Source organism: Triticum dicoccoides, chromosome 6A (assembly GCF_002162155.2).
Source record: "Triticum dicoccoides isolate Atlit2015 ecotype Zavitan chromosome 6A, WEW_v2.0, whole genome shotgun sequence".
NCBI lineage: Eukaryota > Viridiplantae > Streptophyta > Magnoliopsida > Poales > Poaceae > Triticum > Triticum dicoccoides.
In genome coordinates, this window is record NC_041390.1 from 441037318 (window position 1) to 441055997 (window position 18680).

The window sequence follows — 18680 nt, forward strand, 5'->3', positions numbered from 1 at the left end:
GCGCGCCGCCTCGCCTCGCTGTCGCCTCTGCTGCCTCGCCGCGCGCCGCCGCCGCTGCTGCAAGCTCCGCCGCCTTGCAGTGCCGCCGCCGCTGCCGCATCACTTCACCGGAGCCGCCGCGACACTCGCCGGAGTTAACCGCCGCCGCCTCCGGTTTATTTTCCTCGAACCGGTATAACCAAAAAAACCTGATCCGGTTTTCTTCGGGTTTTTTTCTTTTAGATCTTTTTTTGTGGTTAGTCCTATACAGAGAACGTTCGCTGTCTATCCCTTCGGAGCGAACGAATCCATCCGTTAGCGTTCGGTAACGAACGTTTGCAATTTAGTCTTTTTCTTTTTCTATTTTAATTTTGGCCAGGGACTTATATGTGAGGAGTTTTCTTTACAGTTTAGTCCCTGAACTTCAATCTATCACTACTTTTTACTCGTTAGTCCAAATCCAACGAAACCAACGCCCACGTCTTCGTTATATCTCCTCTATCCAGTAATCCAACTCAAACATGTTTTTGAAAAGTTTAAAATTTGAATTAGATCAGATTTGAATTCAAACTTTATTTGATCATAACTTGAGTTTCGTAGCTCCGTTTGAGTTGATTCTTTTTGCAAATCGAAGCTCTTGACCTAAACATTCTAATAAGGCCAAATTCATATAATTTTGGTACTATTAGAAATTGTTTTATGTTGCAAGAGCTATTTGCTAGGTTTTGATGTTTTCCGAATCGACTTCTTTGATCTTTTTGATCTTTTGAGTGATTGCTTATGTGTGGTTGCTATTGCTTGCTTACGATAGATCGACCGGAGTGTGACGAGTAGAGCTATCAAGAGTTTTGAGTGCGAATCATCTTCATCAACATTGCAGGCAAGTTCACACTTTGATCATACCTTTTTCTACAACCCAGTTTTATTGCATTAGATCAATCCTCACACATTGCATGATTAGGATCTAATTAAATTGTGGGATGGGAAGTAGATGAGGTAGTACCTATTACCTGTATTATTATCAAACCTTTGGGAGTTACTTCTACGTTTGCTTATTATGCCATGCTATGCTAGTAGACGTGGATTGGGTGAGTGATATCCATGACAGATGTGAGATTGAAAATTAAGGGTTTATCTAAGGTGGCAACTTGAACACACATCTGGGTGGATTGAGGCACCTGATGTCTATCAGGACTTGCGTGTTTTTTTGGACCGCCACCCAGGCTCAAAGGGATCATAAGATCATTCATGCTAGTAACTTACGTGTGCAGCCACAAGCCATTACGGGCTCTGGCATAGTTGATTAAGTCGTGCGAACTCTTACAGGTAGACTAGCAGATGTAGGGGATGTAGGTGGTACGGTCTACCCAATCGTAAGGTGCTAGCGCTTCTGAAAGACTATGTCTCGGTCATCCGTCTTCTCAAACACCCTGTAGTGCGAGAAACCAAAACGGAGGCGATCGAGTCTTGTGGGGAAAAGTGCGCAAACCTCTGCAGAGTGTAACAAACTAATCATGATTAGCCGTGTCCCCGGTTATGGACAACTTGAGTATCTAGTACTTGAATATCATGTGAATCTCATCATGTTACTTCTAATTAATGCTATTGGGTTTTAGTTACTTAATTGGGATCGGAATGCTGTCAACCATTCTCGATGTTTAACAACTACCATGATAGTTAAACAAATTTATTCCTTTGAAGTAGGGAAAAATTGGCTTTACGCAAAAACCTTATAACCATAGAGCTTTTCCACCAGCCAAATATGCATGTAGTGATAGCCTTTATTCATCATTCTCTATGGTGTGAATTTGCCAGTACATTCAATGTACTGACCCGTTTCGGGCTGCAACGTCTCATGTTGCAGGTTTCTTACGACGAGTAAGTGATACGTTAGGGTTACAATTTCTACACTCAACTTTGCCGTTGGTGTTGATGGGAATCCACAACCTTTTTGCTTCCGCTATATGGATTGAGGTAATAGTATTTACGTTACTTTATACATGTGATTTACCTCTGTTATAAATCCTTCGAGTACTGTGTGTGTCAGCATACCGATCCAGGGATGACACTTAAGCATAAAGACTTGATCCATTCGGGTCAGGTCGCTACACCCAAGCACCGGTCCACCCACATATCAAATTATCAAAGTACCGAACGCGAATCATATGAACGTGATGAAAACTAGCTTGACGATATTCCCATGTGTCCTCGGGAGCGCTTTTCCTATTATAAGAGTTTGTCCAGGCTTGTACTTTTCTACAAAAAGTATTGGTCCATCTTGCTGCACTTTATTTACTTTTGTTACTTGTTGCTTGTTACAAATTATCTTATCACAAAACTATCTGTTACCACTTATTTCAGTACTTGCAGAGAATACCTTGCTGAAAACCGCTTATCATTTCCTTCTGCTCCTCGTTGGGTTTGACACTCTTACTTATCGAAAGGACTACGATAGATCCCCTATACTTGTGGGTCATCAAGACTCTTTTCTGGCGCCGTTGCCGGGGAGTGAAGCGCCTTTGGTAGGTGGAATTTGGTAAGGAAAAATTTATATAGTGTGCTGAAATTTACTGTCACTTGTTACTATGGAAAGTAATCCTCTGAGGGGCTTGTTCGGGGTATCTTCGCCCCGTCCAGTAGAGCAAAGAGTTGCTCCTCAACCTACTGAACCTATTGAAAATGAAACTCCTTTTGAATTTCCTTCGGGTATGATGGAAAAACTGCTAGCTAATCCTTTTACAGGAGATGGAAAGAAACACCCTGATGAGCACTTAATATATGTGGATGAAGTTTGTGGATTATTTAAGCTTTCAGGTATACCCGATGATGTTGCTAAGAAGAAGGTATTCCCTTTATCTTTGAAGGGAGACGCATTGAACTATAGAAGATTGAAATTGGAATTTCATCAAAAGTATTACCCTATGCATCTTGTTCATCGTGATCGCAATTATATATATAATTTTTGGCCTCGCGAAGGAGAAAGCATCGCTCAAGCTTGGGGGAGGCTTAAATCAATGTTATATTCATGCCCCCAATCATGAGCTCCCAAGAGAAACAATTATTAAAAAAATTTATGCTCGGCTTTCTGAAAACAATCGCACCATGCTCGATACTTCTTGTGCTGGCTCTTTTATGATGAAGACTATTGGATTTAAATGGGATTTATTGGATAGAATTAAACGCAACTCTGAAGATTGGGACCTCGACGAAGGTAAGGAGTCAGGTATGACACCTAAGTTTGATTGTGTTAAATCTTTTATGGATACCGATATTTTTCGTAAGTTCGGCACTAAATATGGACTTGACTCTGAGATAGTAGCTTCTTTTTGTGAATCTTTTGCTACTTATGTTGATCTCCCTAAGGAGAAGTGGTTTAAATATCATCCTCCCATAGAAGTAAAAGTAGCTGCACCTATTAAAGTTGAAGAAAAGACTGTCACTTATAATGATCCTATTGTTCCTACTTCTTATATTGAGAAACCACCTTTCCCTGTTAGAATAAAGGATCATGCTAAAGCTTCAACTGTTGTTCGTAAAAGCAATATTAGAACTTATACACCCCTAAACAAGTTAAAGTAGAACCTAATATTTCTATTGTTAAAGATCTCTTGTCTGATAATATTGATGGGCATGTTATTGAGTTCAGCGGTGAAACTGCTAGAATTGCTAAACCTTGTGCTAAAGATAAACATAGACCTGTGGTAGGCGTGCCTGTTATTTCTATTAAAATAGGAGATCATTGTTATCATGGCTTATGTGATATGGGTGCTAGTGCTAGTGTCATACCTCATACTCTATACGAAGAAATTAAGCATGAAATTGCACCTACCGAGTTAGAAGGAATTGATGTTACAATTAAACTTGCCAATGGAGATACTATTTCACCAGTGGGAATTGTTAGAGATGTTGAAGTCTTGTGTGGAAAAACTAAATATCCTGTTGATTTTCTTGTTCTCAGTTCCCCACAAGATAGCTTTTGTCCCATTATATTTGGTAGACCCTTCCTGAACATTGTTAATGCTAAGATAGACTGCGAAAAGAATGTTGTTACTATTGGCTTGGATGATATGATTGATGAGTTTAATTTCTCTAAATTTAGTAAACAACACGGTGAAGAAGAATTACCTAGTAAGGATGAAATTATTGGTCTTGCTTCTATTGCCGTACCTCCTAGTGATCCTCCAGAACATTATTTGCTAGACCATGAAAATGATATGTTTATGAATGAAAGAAGGGAAATAGATGAAGTATTCTTTAAACAGGAACCTATTCTGAAACACAATTTGCCTGTTGAAATCTTAGGGGATCCTCCTCCACCCAAGGGTGATCCCGTGTTTGAGCTTAAACCGTTGCCTGATAATCTTAAGTATGCTTATCTTGATGAAAAGAAGATATATCCTGTTATTATTAGTGCTAACCTTTCAGAGCATGAAGAAGAAAGATTATTGAAAACTCTGAAGAAGCACCGTGCCGCTATTGGATATACTCTTGATGATCTTAAGGGCATTAGTCCCACTCTATGTCAACATAAAATAAATTTGGAAGCAGATGCAAAACCAGTTCGTGATCCTCAACGATGTCTGAGTCCCAAAATGAAAGAAGTGGTAAGAAAAGAAATACTAAAGCTTCCGGAGGCAGGTATAATTTATCCCGTTTCTGATAGTCAGTGGGTAAGCCCTATCCATTGTGTCCCTAAGAAGGGAGGTATTACTGTTGTCCCTAATGATAAAGATGAATTGATCCCACAAAGAATTATCACAGGTTATAGGATGGTAATTGATTTCCGCAAATTAAATAAGGCTACTAAGAAAGATCATTCCCCCTTACCTTTTATTGATCAAATGCTAGAAAGATTATGCAAACATACACACTACTGCTTTCTAGATGGTTATTCTGGTTTCTCTCAAATACCTGTGTCGGCTAAAGATCAATCAAAGACTACTTTACATGCCCGTTTGGTACTTTTGCTTATAGACGTATGCCTTTTGGTTTATGTAATGCACCTGCTACCTTTCAAAGATGCATGATGGCTATATTCTCTGACTTTTGTGAAAAGATTTGTGAGGTTTTCATGGTTAATGAAGGTATTGTCTTGGGGCACAAAGTTTCTGAAAGAGGTATTGAAGTTGATAAAGCCAAGGTTGATGCTATTGAAAAGATGCCATGTCCCAAGGACATCAAAGGTATACGAAGTTTCCTTGGTCATGCCGGATTTTATAGGAGGTTCATTAAGGACTTCTCAAAAATCTCTCGGCCTCTAACTAATTTATTACAAAAAGATATACCATTTATCTTTGATGATGATTGTGTAGAAGCATTTGAAATACTTAAGAAAGCATTAGCTCTGCACCTGTTTTTCAGCCACCTGATTGGAATTTACCCTTTGAAATTATGTGTGATGCTAGTGATTATGTTGTAGGTGCTGTTCTAGGGCAAAGAGTTGATAAGAAATTAAATGTTATTCATTATGCTAGTAAAACTCTAGACAATGCTCAAAGAAATTAAGCCACTACTGAAAAAGAACTTTTAGCAGTTGTATTTGCTTGTGATAAGTTCAGACCTTATATTGTTGATTCTAAAGTAACTATTCACACTGATCATGCTGCTAAAATACCTTATGGAAAAGAAGGATGCTAAACCTAGACTTATTAGATGGGTTCTCTTGCTACAAGAATTTGATTTGCATACTGTTGACAGAAAGGGAGGTGAGAACCCCGTTGCAGACAGCTTGTCTAGGTTAGAAAATATTCTTGATGACCCACAAACTATTGATGATAGCTTTCCTGATGAGCAATTAAATGCTATAAGTACCTCTCGTAGTACTCCTTGGTATGCTGATTATATTTTTGCTAAGTTTATACCGCCTAGCTTCACATACCAGCAAAAGAAAAAGTTCTTCTATGATTTGAGACATTACTTTTGGGATGACCCACATCTTTACAAAGAAGGAGTAGATGGTGTTATTAGACGTTGTGTACCTGAGCATGAACAGGAACAGATCCTACGTGAGTGTCACTCCAAAGCTTATGGAGGACACCACGCTGGAGACAGAACTGCACATAAGGTATTGCAATCCGGTTTTTATTGGCCTACTCTCTTCAAGGATGCACGTAAGTTTATCTTGTCATGTGATGAATGTCAAAGAATTAGAAATATTAGTAGACGTCAAGAAATGCCTATGAATTATTCACTTGTTATTGAACCATTTGATGTTTGGGGCTTTGATTATATGGGACCTTTTCCTGCCTCTAATGGATACACACATATTCTAGTTGCTGTTGATTACGTTACTAAGTGGGTAGAAGCTATTCCAACTAGTAGTGCTGATCATAACACTTCTATTAAAATGCTTAAGGAAGTTATTTTTGCGAGGTTTGGAGTCCCTAGATATTTAATGACTGATGGTGGTTCACACTTTATTCATGGTGCTTTCCATAAAATGCTTGCTAAGTATGATGTTAATCATAGAATTGCATCTCCTTATCATCCACAGTCTAGTGGTCAAGTAGAATTGAGCAACAAAGAGCTCAAATTAATTTTGCAAAAGACTGTTAATAGGTCTAGAAAGAATTGGTCCAGGAAACTTGATGATGCATTGTGGGCCTATAGAACTGCATATAAAAATCCTATGGGAATGTCTCCATATAAAATGGTATATGGAAAAGCATGTCACTTACCTCTCGAACTAGAACATAAGGCATATTGGGCTATTAAAGAGCTCAACTATGATTTCAAACTTGCCGGTGAGAAGAGATTATTTGATATTAGCTCACTTGATGAATGGAGAACCCAAGCTTATGAAAATGCTAAGTTGTTTGAAGAAAAAAATTAAAAGATGGCATGACAAAAGGATACAAAAGCGTGAGTTTAATGTAGGTGATTATGTATTTGCTATACAACTCTCGTTTAAGATTTTTTGCAGGAAAACTTCTCTCTAAATGGGAAGGCGCCTACGTTATCGAGGAGGTCTATCGTTCCGGTGCCATAAAAATCAACAACCTCGAAGGTGGTAAACAGTCAAAGAATCAAACATTATATCTCAGGTAATCCCATAAATGTTGAAACCAATATTATTGAAACCGTAACCCTGGAGGAATACATAAGGGACACATTCCAGACCGTTTCAGACTCCGAAAAGGAATAGGTATGTGATACGGTAAGTAAACCGACTCGAAAACAATTTTTAAGGCAATATTTCTCCATTTTGGAATTTTTAGAAAAATAGAAAAATAAGTGGTAGTCCGGGAAGGACATGAGGGCCCCACGAGGGTGGTGGGCGCGCCCCCTACCTCGTGAGCACCTCATGTGCCTTCCGGACTCCGTTTTCTTGCACGATACATATTTTGGTCGGTACAAATTCATTATATATTCTCCCGAAGGTTTTGACTCCCGTATCACGCAAATCTCCTCTGTTCTTGTTTCGAGCTGTTTTTCTGACTAATCTAGATTATCATGACGGCCCCAAGTGCTTCTAAGGACAAGTTCTTCGAGAAGGTCATCAACCCTTACCTCGCGGAGGTGCTGCAACACCCTCAAACCATTGAGTTGCGTGATGGGTTGCTGCACATCCGCGATGAAGAGGGACCAAAGGGGACCGGAAGCATGGAGACGAGGCTCGAAGCAGTGGAGCAACAAGTTTTCAAGTGCCAAGGAATGGTGGAACATGGACTCAACTCCAACCACATGATGATCGCGGAGTTCACTAGCAACCACAAGTTGGATGCTGACAACATCGGGGAGGCCATCTTCAAGTTTCATGAGAAGATCGAGCACCTCCAAGCCCAAATCTATGACCTGCAAAACCAAAACTGTGAGTATGAATATAGATTCAAAAGGATGAGTTTGGCTGTAGATTTGAGGATCCCGAAGACTCGATCATCCTTCTATGATGGTGAACCTATGCCTTGGAAGATGGACGCAAAGCCCGCATCATCGACAACACCTACACCTTCTCCAACAACGAAGGAGACATAATTACATGGGTATGGGCACTCCCCTTGGCAACGGCCAAGCTTGGGGGAGGTGCCCCGGTATCGTATCACAATCACAACTCCTATCTTTACCGTTTTTCTTAGTTCGATCCTATTAGTAGTATCTTGATCTAGTAGAATAAAGTTTATGGCATGATCTAGTTTTGAGTTTTGCTTTATGATCCCTCTATGTAATCGAGTCCGTGAGCTATATATAATAAAGATTAGTGTTGAGTCAAGGGCTTGATTATTTTGCCATGATCTTGGGTGAATAAAAGAAAAGAAAAGAATAAAAAGGAAACAAAGAGTGCATATTGATCTTATTGAAAGTAATGGCTTCACATAGAAAGAGTATGATGATTAAAAATTGTTGGGAGTTGGCAGACATAGCTTTGGTCATCGTTGCAATTAATAGGAAGTAATAAGGGAAGAGAGGTTTCACATATAAATATATTATCATTGACATCTTTTATGATTGGGAGCACTCATTAAAATATGACATGCTAAAGATTGATGTTGGACAAGGAAGACAACGTAATGGGTTATGTTTTCTTATATCTGAGATAAAGTATGTTGTCATGGATCCTCTAACATGTTGAGCTTGCCTTTCCCCCTCATGCTAGCCAAATTCTCAGCACCAAGTAGAAATACTACTTGTGCTTCCAAATACCCTTAAACCAGTTTTGCCATGAGAGTCCACCATATCTACCTATGGATTGAGTAAGATCCTTCAAGTAAGTTGTCATCAGTGCAAAGCAATAAAAATTGCTCTAAATATGTATGATTGATTGGTGTGGGAGAAATAAGCTTTATACGATCTTGTGATGTGGAAGTAATAAAAGCGACGGACTGCATAATAAAGGTTCATATCACAAGGGGCAATATAAAGTGACGTTCTTTCACATTGAGATTTTATGCATCCAACCATAAAAGTGCATGGCAACCTCTGCTTCCCTCTGCGAAGGGCCTATCTTTTATTATTATCTTCTACCTTATACAAGAGTCATGGTGATCTTCACCTTTCCTTTTTCACTTTATCCTTTGGCAAGCCCAGCATGTTGGAAAGAACATGATATATATATATATATATATATATATATATATATATATATATATATATATATATATATATATATAATTGGATGTAGTGGAGCATGAGTTATTATTGTTGACATTACCCTTGAGGTAAAAGGTTGTGGGGAAAAACTATAAGCCCCTATCTTTCTCTGTGTCCGAATTAAACTACGTAACCACAAGTATTGGGTGAGTGATAGCAATTATGAAGGACTAGATGATAGTTGAGTATGTGGACTTGATTTTTAGCTCTGACATAGACTCTTTCCGATGTTATGATAAATTACAATTGATTCAGTGACTGAGATTGTAGTTTGTTGATTCTCAATAAGGTTTCTGATTCATACTTTTGCATTGTGAATAGATCATCACTTGAACATAAGTAATCGTATGACAAAATCTATATATGTTGCAGTTATGAGAATAATCATGATGCCTTCATGTCCGTATTTTATTTTTATCGATGCCTCTACCTCTAAACATGAGGACATATTTATTGTTATCGGCTTCTCGCTTGAGGACAAGCGAGGTCTAAGCTTGGGGAGTTGATACGTCCATTTTGCATCATGCTTTTATATCGATATTTATTGCATTATGGGCTGTTATTTCACTTTATGTCACAATACTTATGGCTATTCTCTCTTATTTTACAAGGTTTACATAAGGAGGGAGAATGCCGGCAGCTGGAATTCTGGGCTGGAAAAGGAGCAAATATTGGAGGCCTATTCTGCGTAACTCCAAAAGTCCTGAAACTCCACGGAATATCTTAAAATAAATAATGAAAAAATCCTCGCCAAAGATGAAGGCCAGGGGGCCCGCACCCTATCCACGAGGGTGGGGGGCGCCCCCCCTAGGGCGCGCCCCCTACCTCGTGGGCCCCCTGGTGGCTCCCGATTACCATCTTCTCCTATATGAAGTCTTTCGTCAAGAAAAAACTAGAAGCAATCTTTCGGGACGAGACTCCGCCGCCACGAGGCGAAACCTTCGCGGAACCAATCTAGGGCTCCGGCAGAGCTGTTCTGCCGGGGATACTTCCCTCCGGGAGGGGGAAATCATCGCCATCGTCATCACCAACGCTCCTCTCATCGGGAGAGGGCAATCTCCATCAACATCTTCACCAGCACCATCTTATCTCAAAACCCTAGTTCATCTCTTGTATCCAATTCTTGTCTCCAAGTCCGGGATTGGTGCTAGTAGGTTGCTAGTAGTGTTGATTACTCCTTGTAGTTGATGCTAGTTGGTTTATTTGGTGGAAGATCATATGTTCAAATCCTTTATGCATATTATTACCCCTCTGATTATGAACATGAATATGCTTTGCGAGTAGTTACGTTTGTTCCTGAGGACACGGGAGAAGTCTTGCTATTAGTAGTCATGTGAATTTGGTATTCGTTTGATATTTTGATGAGATGTATGTTGTCTAGCCTCTAGTGGTGTTATGTGAACGTCGACTACATAACACTTCACCATTATTTGGGCCTAGAGGAAGGCATTGGGAAGTAATAAGTAGATGATGGGTTGCTAGAGTGACAGAAGCTTAAACCCTAGTTTATGCGTTGCTTCGTAAGGGGCTGATTTGGATCCATATGTTTCATGCTATGGTTAGGTTTACCTTAATACTTTTGTTGTAGTTGCGGATGCTTGCAATAGAGGTTAATCATAAGTGGGATGCTTGTTCAAGTAAGTACAGCACCCAAGCACCAGTCCACTCACATATCAAATTATCAAAGTACCGAACGCGAATCATATGAACGTGATGAAAACTAGCTTGACGATATTCCCATGTGTCCTCAGGAGCGCTTTTCCTATTATAAGAGTTTGTCCAGGCTTGTCTTTTACTACAAAAAGGATTGGGCCATCTTGCTGCACTTTATTTACTTTTGTTACTTGTTGCTCGTTACAAATTATCTTATCACAAAACTATCTGTTACCACTTATTTCAGTACTTGCAGAGAATACCTTGCTGAAAACCGCTTATCATTTCCTTCTGCTCCTCGTTGGGTTCTACACTCTTACTTATCGAAAGGACTACGATAGATCCCCGATACTTGTGGGTCATCAGTACGTGGACACACTGTCCCCGCTCGTTGCTATGCTTCTCCTAGATAGATCTTGCGTGATCGTAGGATTTTTTTTTGAAATACTATGTTCCCTAACAGAGTTGGCAAGGCCATCTCGGTGAGACCGAGATCCATATCAGTCAGATCAATTTGTTAGGGTTTCTGGTAGTGGCTATGTCAAATGAACTCGGTGGCTCTGGGTAGGAAATATCGGTGAGGCCGAGTTAGGAAACAGGGTTTGGACAAATTTGGATGGAGAAAGTGGTTGAGGGTTTTGGAGCAATGTCACCAAGCACTTGAGCAACAGAACATTAAGCAACACCTCATCCCCTTTTAATAGTATTGGCTTTCCTATGGACTCAATGTGATCTTGGATCACTTAAATGAAAATGAAGAGACTTGAGCTTTTGCCAATCCTTATCCTTAGCATTTTTAAGGGTTCCACATCCTCTTATCCTTACCACGCCTCTGTTGAACTTATCTGAAATATACTAGATAAAGCTATTAGTTCAACAAAATATATGTTGACATTAATTACAAAGATCACCCAGGGAGCACTTGTGCTTTCAACAACCTATATGATTCTAGCAACAACAACAACACAAGCAAGTGAGGATACAACACAAGTAAAGCTTGCACAAAGTAAAGGTAAGAGATAACCACAAGTGGAGCCGATGAAGACGAGGATGTGTTACCGAAGTTCCTTCCCTTTGAGAGGAAGTACGTCTACGTTAGTAGAGTGTGGAGGCACAATGCTCCCCAAGAAGCCACTAAGGCCATTGTATTCTCCTCACGCTTCACACAATGCAAGATGCCGTGAATCCACTAGTGGTGCCCTTGAAGGCGGCGACGAGACCTTTACAAACAAGGTTGGAGCTCTCTCCGCAACCGAATTGGAGGCTTCCAACACCACCACGGAGCTTCACCACAATGGAATGTGGCTCTGAGGTGACCTCTTCCATCTAGAGTGCTCAAACACCCAAGAGTAACAAATTCCACGCAAGAAAGTATGGGGGAATCAATTTTCCTTTGGTGGAAGTGTAGATCTAGGTCTCCTCCTTCAATCCCTAGCTAATCAACAAGTTTGAGTGGCTAGAGAGAGAGAGATCAGGCAAGAAAGCTTGGAGGGCATTAATGTAGGAGAGAGAGAGGCAAGAGGTAAAGTGGTAGGTGGAAGAACCACCCTTTATATAGGGACCCCTCATTTCCAACCATTACATCAATTTTTACACTACATCGGTACAACCGCTCATGACCCCGGTACAACTGGGATTCACGGGTATGCTATAGAAACCCTAGCAGGCGGTACAACTGGTGGTATGAGTGGTAGTACAGGCTACTACAAGAAACCGGACCAACCGCTCCACTACCGCCCAACTATCGCCTCCAAATAGAAGGGAGTCACCCCTATAGCGATAGTCGAGCGGTAGTTGCACCGGAACTACCGCCTGGACTGAGTCACGGTGGAGGCAAAGTCCTGAGCGGTAGAACCGCTCCGGGCACTGATAATACCGGTTAATCAAGACCAACCGGGAAAACCGGGCCAACACCGCCCAATAACCACCCCACCACAAAAGCTTGATCGGTGGTTGGGCGGTACTGGGCCGGTACAACCACCCATGAAGCTGTCCTAGGTTTTGCCAGTATTGAGGCGGTACCACCGCCCGGTGGCAGCAGTACAACCGTTGGGCTTGTACCTGGGAGTAGCAACCCTGGGGTATCACTCCTGGGGCGGTTGTTGTGCCGGTCGAACCGGGCAGGCGATACAACTTCCCAGCCCAGCGGTACAACTGTTGGGGTGTGTGGTTAAAATCATTTTGTTTGGAGGAAATGAGGACCTCTTTCTCCTTGAACGAAAGAGAACATTTGGTGGACAGGAATGTGTTCGTGCATTGATTCAACTAATACCTTCTGATGTAGACTCCCTCTTAATAGTACGGATTCCTATGACCAAAGAAATAAACACGTTAGAACCACCATCTTCGATCTTTTCCGTCGGGAGGGAAGCCCTGACCATATTGTGCTAAAACAAGGTGTACCTGGAACACTTTAGCATATGATTAGTCTACAAGGTGAGTTGTCATCATCACCAAAACACTGATACGAGAAATGCCCTAACAAGGGTGGACTTGCAATTGGGATGGAAAACGAAACACATGCTCTAGTTCCAACTCAATGAGTGAGCTTGTAACTCGGACAACTACAAGCCCAATTGCGAGTCCAGGGTGAGCCCAGTTGCGAGTCAAGAGTCGACTTGCAACTAGGATGAACAAACTACAAACACAGTTGCAAGTCAAGGGTGAACTTGCAATTGCGATGAAAAACAAATCACACGCAACGGTGGCTTTAGTATTACTGTTGTATGACTTTGTAAGGTCTTGTGTGAACAATTAATAAAATGGCTGCATGCATCGTCCAGATGCAGAGGCCGGGGGTCCTCCTCCTTTTCTAAAAAAACGCAAAATAATAGGGGTCAAGGTCAGCCAGTAAGACGATGGGGGATAAGCTTCATCGTCGAGAAGGAAACAACTTGGATCACTAGCTAAGGCCCCCTAAATGACTGCTCAAACCAAAATATGATTTTTCATTGGATTAGGAATTACATCATGTTCTACTTTTTCTTTTCTGTGTCTTTAACCCATGAGCTTTCTTACGAGTCAAGGGTGGCTCGTTGAAACAAACTACGAGCCTAGTTATGAGCCGAGGGTGGACTTGCAATTAGGACAACTACATAAAACTATGATATGAGTTGCGAGAGTCGAGGGTGGACTTGCAACTCGGACAACTACAAACTATGAACCCAGTTGCGAGTCGAGGATGGACTAGTAACTGAGATAAAAACAAACCACATGTCCGGTTGCGCGGGCTTGCAACTGGAATGAAAGAAACCACGAGCCCCAATATGAGTCAAGGGATGATTTGCAACTAAAATCACTACACAAAACCACGGGATACAAGTGGGTGGTTGGGTGCTGGAGTTGGAAGAGATGAAGACGAAACTCAAGAACAAAACTCGTCCCACATGTGGATGTTGAACTCATCGGGTTTCACATCTTGGCAGAACTTCCCTTAAGTGTCCACGAGACATGTATCTACAGAAAATTATGATGTAGTTGGTCACATGGATTGAACTCCAAAAATAACTGAACTTCAAAAACAGAAGAAATTCTGCGAACAAGAACTACAAATAACCTCATGTCTGGAAAAAGCATGTGTAGTTCTGGCAAAAAAGAAGTAGATCTAAAAAACAATAGGCCCACACAAAAAAAGTAGTTGGTTGCGCATTAAACAGATAACAAAAAAATAAATAGATCTACCATGTAAACTCAAGTAATCTGCTCTAGAACATGAAAACACACTGCACACAAACTCCTGCTTATAAGAACAATAAGGCATTCAGAGATTTTCTCCCCACTGATCTAAACTCTACACATTTCTACCCTTCATCTAGACAAAAGGAACCATGCATGTGCTCCCATTATATAAAAGTCTCTTGTCTGGGTGGACTCCTACAAATTCTTCATCAGGCCACAAAATGCACAGTAAAAATAAACAAAAAGAACATCCCCTCCCCTCGAACGACGACATATATGACCCCTTGTGAAAAGAAACGCGAGAACTGACCGATACAGAACAAATGGGGCAAGAGGATGCGCGACAAAAAAGAACGAGCTGACGGGCGCGCATGATTGAGTTTGTGCGAACACTAAAGCAAACAAATTGGATGGTTATAGACTTATTAGACGAGACATTACTAGGAATTAGAATAGACATCACTAGGACTACACAATCGAACCAAAAAATAAAATAAAAAGTAGAGAATAAAATGACACGTGGCCCAAAAAAAATCCCAATACACAAAACATAAAAACGGCTCACTAAAAGCATATCGGGGCTCACTGCTTTACATGGGATGAACATAAAATATGACACAACGACAAATGAATATGACTCTTTTTTTTGGCAAATAACAAGCACGACTCATAAGCGCGTATATGTAATGGTATACAAGTTAGATGACATTGTCAACTCTCAACTAGATGCGAATTAGTAAAACCAATCCGAAACAGGACTCCCGGATCGTGTCGCAGAAAACGGCACAGCAAAAGACGCACACACGCGAACAAGTCGACATATAAAGACAAGACAGACGACACGACACGGGACGCGCCTGACAAAAAAACCGTAATGAAGATTTGCACAACATTTAAACTTCAAAATGAAAGATTGAAAAGTTTCACGAATTTAAAACAAATAACTAAAGAAGAAGGGAATGGAAAATAAAAAATAAAAAATAAAAATAAAGTACTTCATAATTTAAAATAAATAATTAAATAGAAAGAAGAAAAGAAAAAGGAAACAGAAACAAACAAAAAAGGCAAATCCATAGTGTTGAATGAAAGTGGACAAAAACAACAAGAAAAAACTTGGACTGAGCCATAGGACAGACTTGAAAAGAAAAAGAAAAACGTAGATGACGGCCTAAAAAACAAAAGCCCGCAATAAAAAGGCCCCAGGCCTAGACACGGGGCACATGCCTGAGCGGACAAGGGAACAAAAAAATAGCCCAGCTCGGGAGGTACATCGACAAGGACTAGATCGACAGGTTATTTATCAGTTGCACATTTACCTATTTTTTCTATCAATTGCACAAATCTTATAGCAAGTTTGATCCTGTGATTGAAGACTTAAATGTGAGGTAAGCATATTACATCTAGATGTGAAATATCAATCCTGTTTAAAAAATGATTGCTCTTTTCAATTTTGTTCAGTTTTTCAAATAATATTTTCGTTTTAATTTTTTTCACATATCCCAACAAATTCCGTGTTTCAAATTAGTTAGGGGTTCCAAAAGATGTTCCCCTTTTATAAAAAAATAATTATGTTTTCATAGAAAAACACACCTTCATTTATTTCAAAATTTTAGAAAATGTTTGTGTTTTTTCAAAAACATTCAAGTCCCTAAAACATTATTCACAATTTTGATAAAGGTTCACGTTTCAAAAAATATTCATTTTTTGATAAAAAAATTGAGTTTTCAAATTCCCAAATTGTTTCAGATCTGTCGCTTGCTGATGGTTCTTAATGCCATGCGCGTGCTCACAACTGGGAGGTTGCTTTCGTGCTCTGGAGCTCCCTGCTACAAGGGCCTGCAAATACATGGGATTTAGTAGAATTATAGCCGGGCATTGCGTCGTCAGGGACATGGGGGCAGAATTAGCGATCAACGATCAACCCGTTGTTTTTTACTTATTGTGTAACCGTTAGAGCAACTCCAACGCACGTACTCATTTTGTCCATCACTGTCCGTTTGAATCGGAGCGGATAAAAATGGAAGCCCAACGCATCGACCCATTCACAAAAGGCATCCTTCTCGCGTCCGTGCCGACGCATTTGCGACTCAAATTTGGGCAGCAAATGCGTCGGCACGACCGCAAAGCGGATGCCTTGCACGCCTTCTCGGTGTCCGCCGTGTCCCCACCTGACGGCCATCCAACTATCACGGTTAGCTTAATTTATGACAACCGCCCATTTTGAGCCCACGCGTCAGCGACGACAGTCAGCCTTTTTTAATCCAAGCATGCGGGGGGAGGGGGGCATCCTTATCCGCTCCAAAAAGCCCCCCGTCCCCATCTCGGTCGCCATCTCGTCACCCTCTACCCTCCCGTCGGCGGCAGCAACCCTAGCCACCCCTCTCCCCCGCTGATGGGTTTCTTCTCAAGCAAAGGCAAGGGCAAGGAGCCCGCCACCCCTCTCCCCGCCTCCCCCGTCCTCGCTGGCGTCTTCCCGCCGGTCAAGGCAGCGCGTGAACTTCCTAGTGCACCAGCCGAAATGGCACTGGGAGAACCGGGTGCCTCTCCCCTACACCGATGTCACCCTGCCACACGACTGGCACTTGAATCAGAGGATCCCAGTGTCGGCGGCGCCGCGGTCGGCGGGGGCGCACGCGGAGGAGGCGCGGGGTTGGCGGGCGCTACTGACACCGGAGCAGCGGCTCGACTCCGCCCCGTTGGTTCGCCTTCGAGCATGAGGAGGCCAGGCGTCCGTGACGTCTCGCATGGCTCCCGACCAGCGCCCCTCGTCGTTAGCGATGAGGACAAGGAGGTGGAGGCCGCCTACCAGGTAGCCCTGGCGGCTGTCCTATAGGAAAGCGAGGAGGAGCGACGCAGAGAGGAGGGGGAGGAGGAGGAGGAGGATGCGGCGTACGAGGCGCGCCTGGCAGAGGTCATGGCTCTGTCCGTGGTCGTGACTGCGTTGTGCCGCCGCTGGTCCCGCCATCCCCAGCCAAGCTGGAGCCGGAGTCGACCCGCATCGAGCGCTACTCCTGGACCGGGGTAGTGCGCGAGTGGGTCAGCGCGCCACCGGTGTGGTTGGGGGCAACGCCGGCACAGGAGTAGGCGTACCTCGAGCAATGACGCCAACAAAGGCTGACCAAGGAGCACCGCGAGGACGAGTACCTCGAAATGCTCGAACGCGACGCCGACGAAGAGCGTCGTGAGGCAGAGGAGGAGGCGCGCCTTGCCCAGCAGGCGGCGGCACAATCCCCGTTGTACAACATCGCCAGGCTCTGGAACACGATGTTCCCTTGGGCCGGCCCGGCGCCAACGCTGATCGACTTCACCGGCCCTGACGGCGAAGAGGACGACGCCTAGGCAACGCGCCGCCTAGTAGCCTTGTTAGTTAATGTAATGTAGACGCGTGGACTCTAGCCGGCCTTTGTGGCCGGCATTAACGTTTAATTAATATTTTTTTTCATTTTCATAATATTGGTGGTCTATTCTTTTCACGCGAACAAAAAAATAGGTCGGGCCAGCGTTGGATGCACAAGCTGACTCAAACACGGAAGCAGATATGGGTGTCCGTCGGGCCGATCCAAACAAACAAAAAATAAACAAAATTACCGTTCATTTGAGTCTGATTAAAGTTTCTCTTACATAAAATTAAAGTTGACTAGGTTGGAGCCTCACTACCGGACACACGAGCACGCGTGTGACCAACTCCTGTAGCACGCACGCCGGATGGACCGGCAGATCAGACTATGCATCTCTCGGTTGTCCCCACTCCCCACCCCAGAGCAGACGGTGGGGAGGCAGCCTGTATCTGAGCCAACCTCGGATGGCAAGGGGCGGAGAGCTTCTTCGGGAGCGCCCTCGTGTCCTCCACCGCGAACGGGTTCACGGGTGCTGGGTTTGTTTTGCGCGCGCATGACCGAACCGCCTGCTCGCCACGCCAGTGTTTTGGTTAGCATCCGCCGACGAGCCATTAAAGGCCTGCTCTCTGTAGCAAGGTCTTAACCTTCGGCTTTGTTTTTAGGGGTTGCTCGTTTGCTTTGTGTGATCGTGTAACGAACTTCCATCTTCCAGATTTGATGCGCCCAGTTTTTGTAGACTAACGGTACTCACGAAAAATATCAGATGAGGAGGATGGGATACATCTGTAATCTATGACTAGCTGCACATGAGCTCTATCTAGTGCAGCGCCGCGTAAAGTTATGAATAGCTGCACATGTTCCCGAAAACATGGGATGATTTAGATCAGCATGATGTCACCCTACTTTATCATTCAGAAAAAAGTAAGCCAAAATTTCAGCGATTTG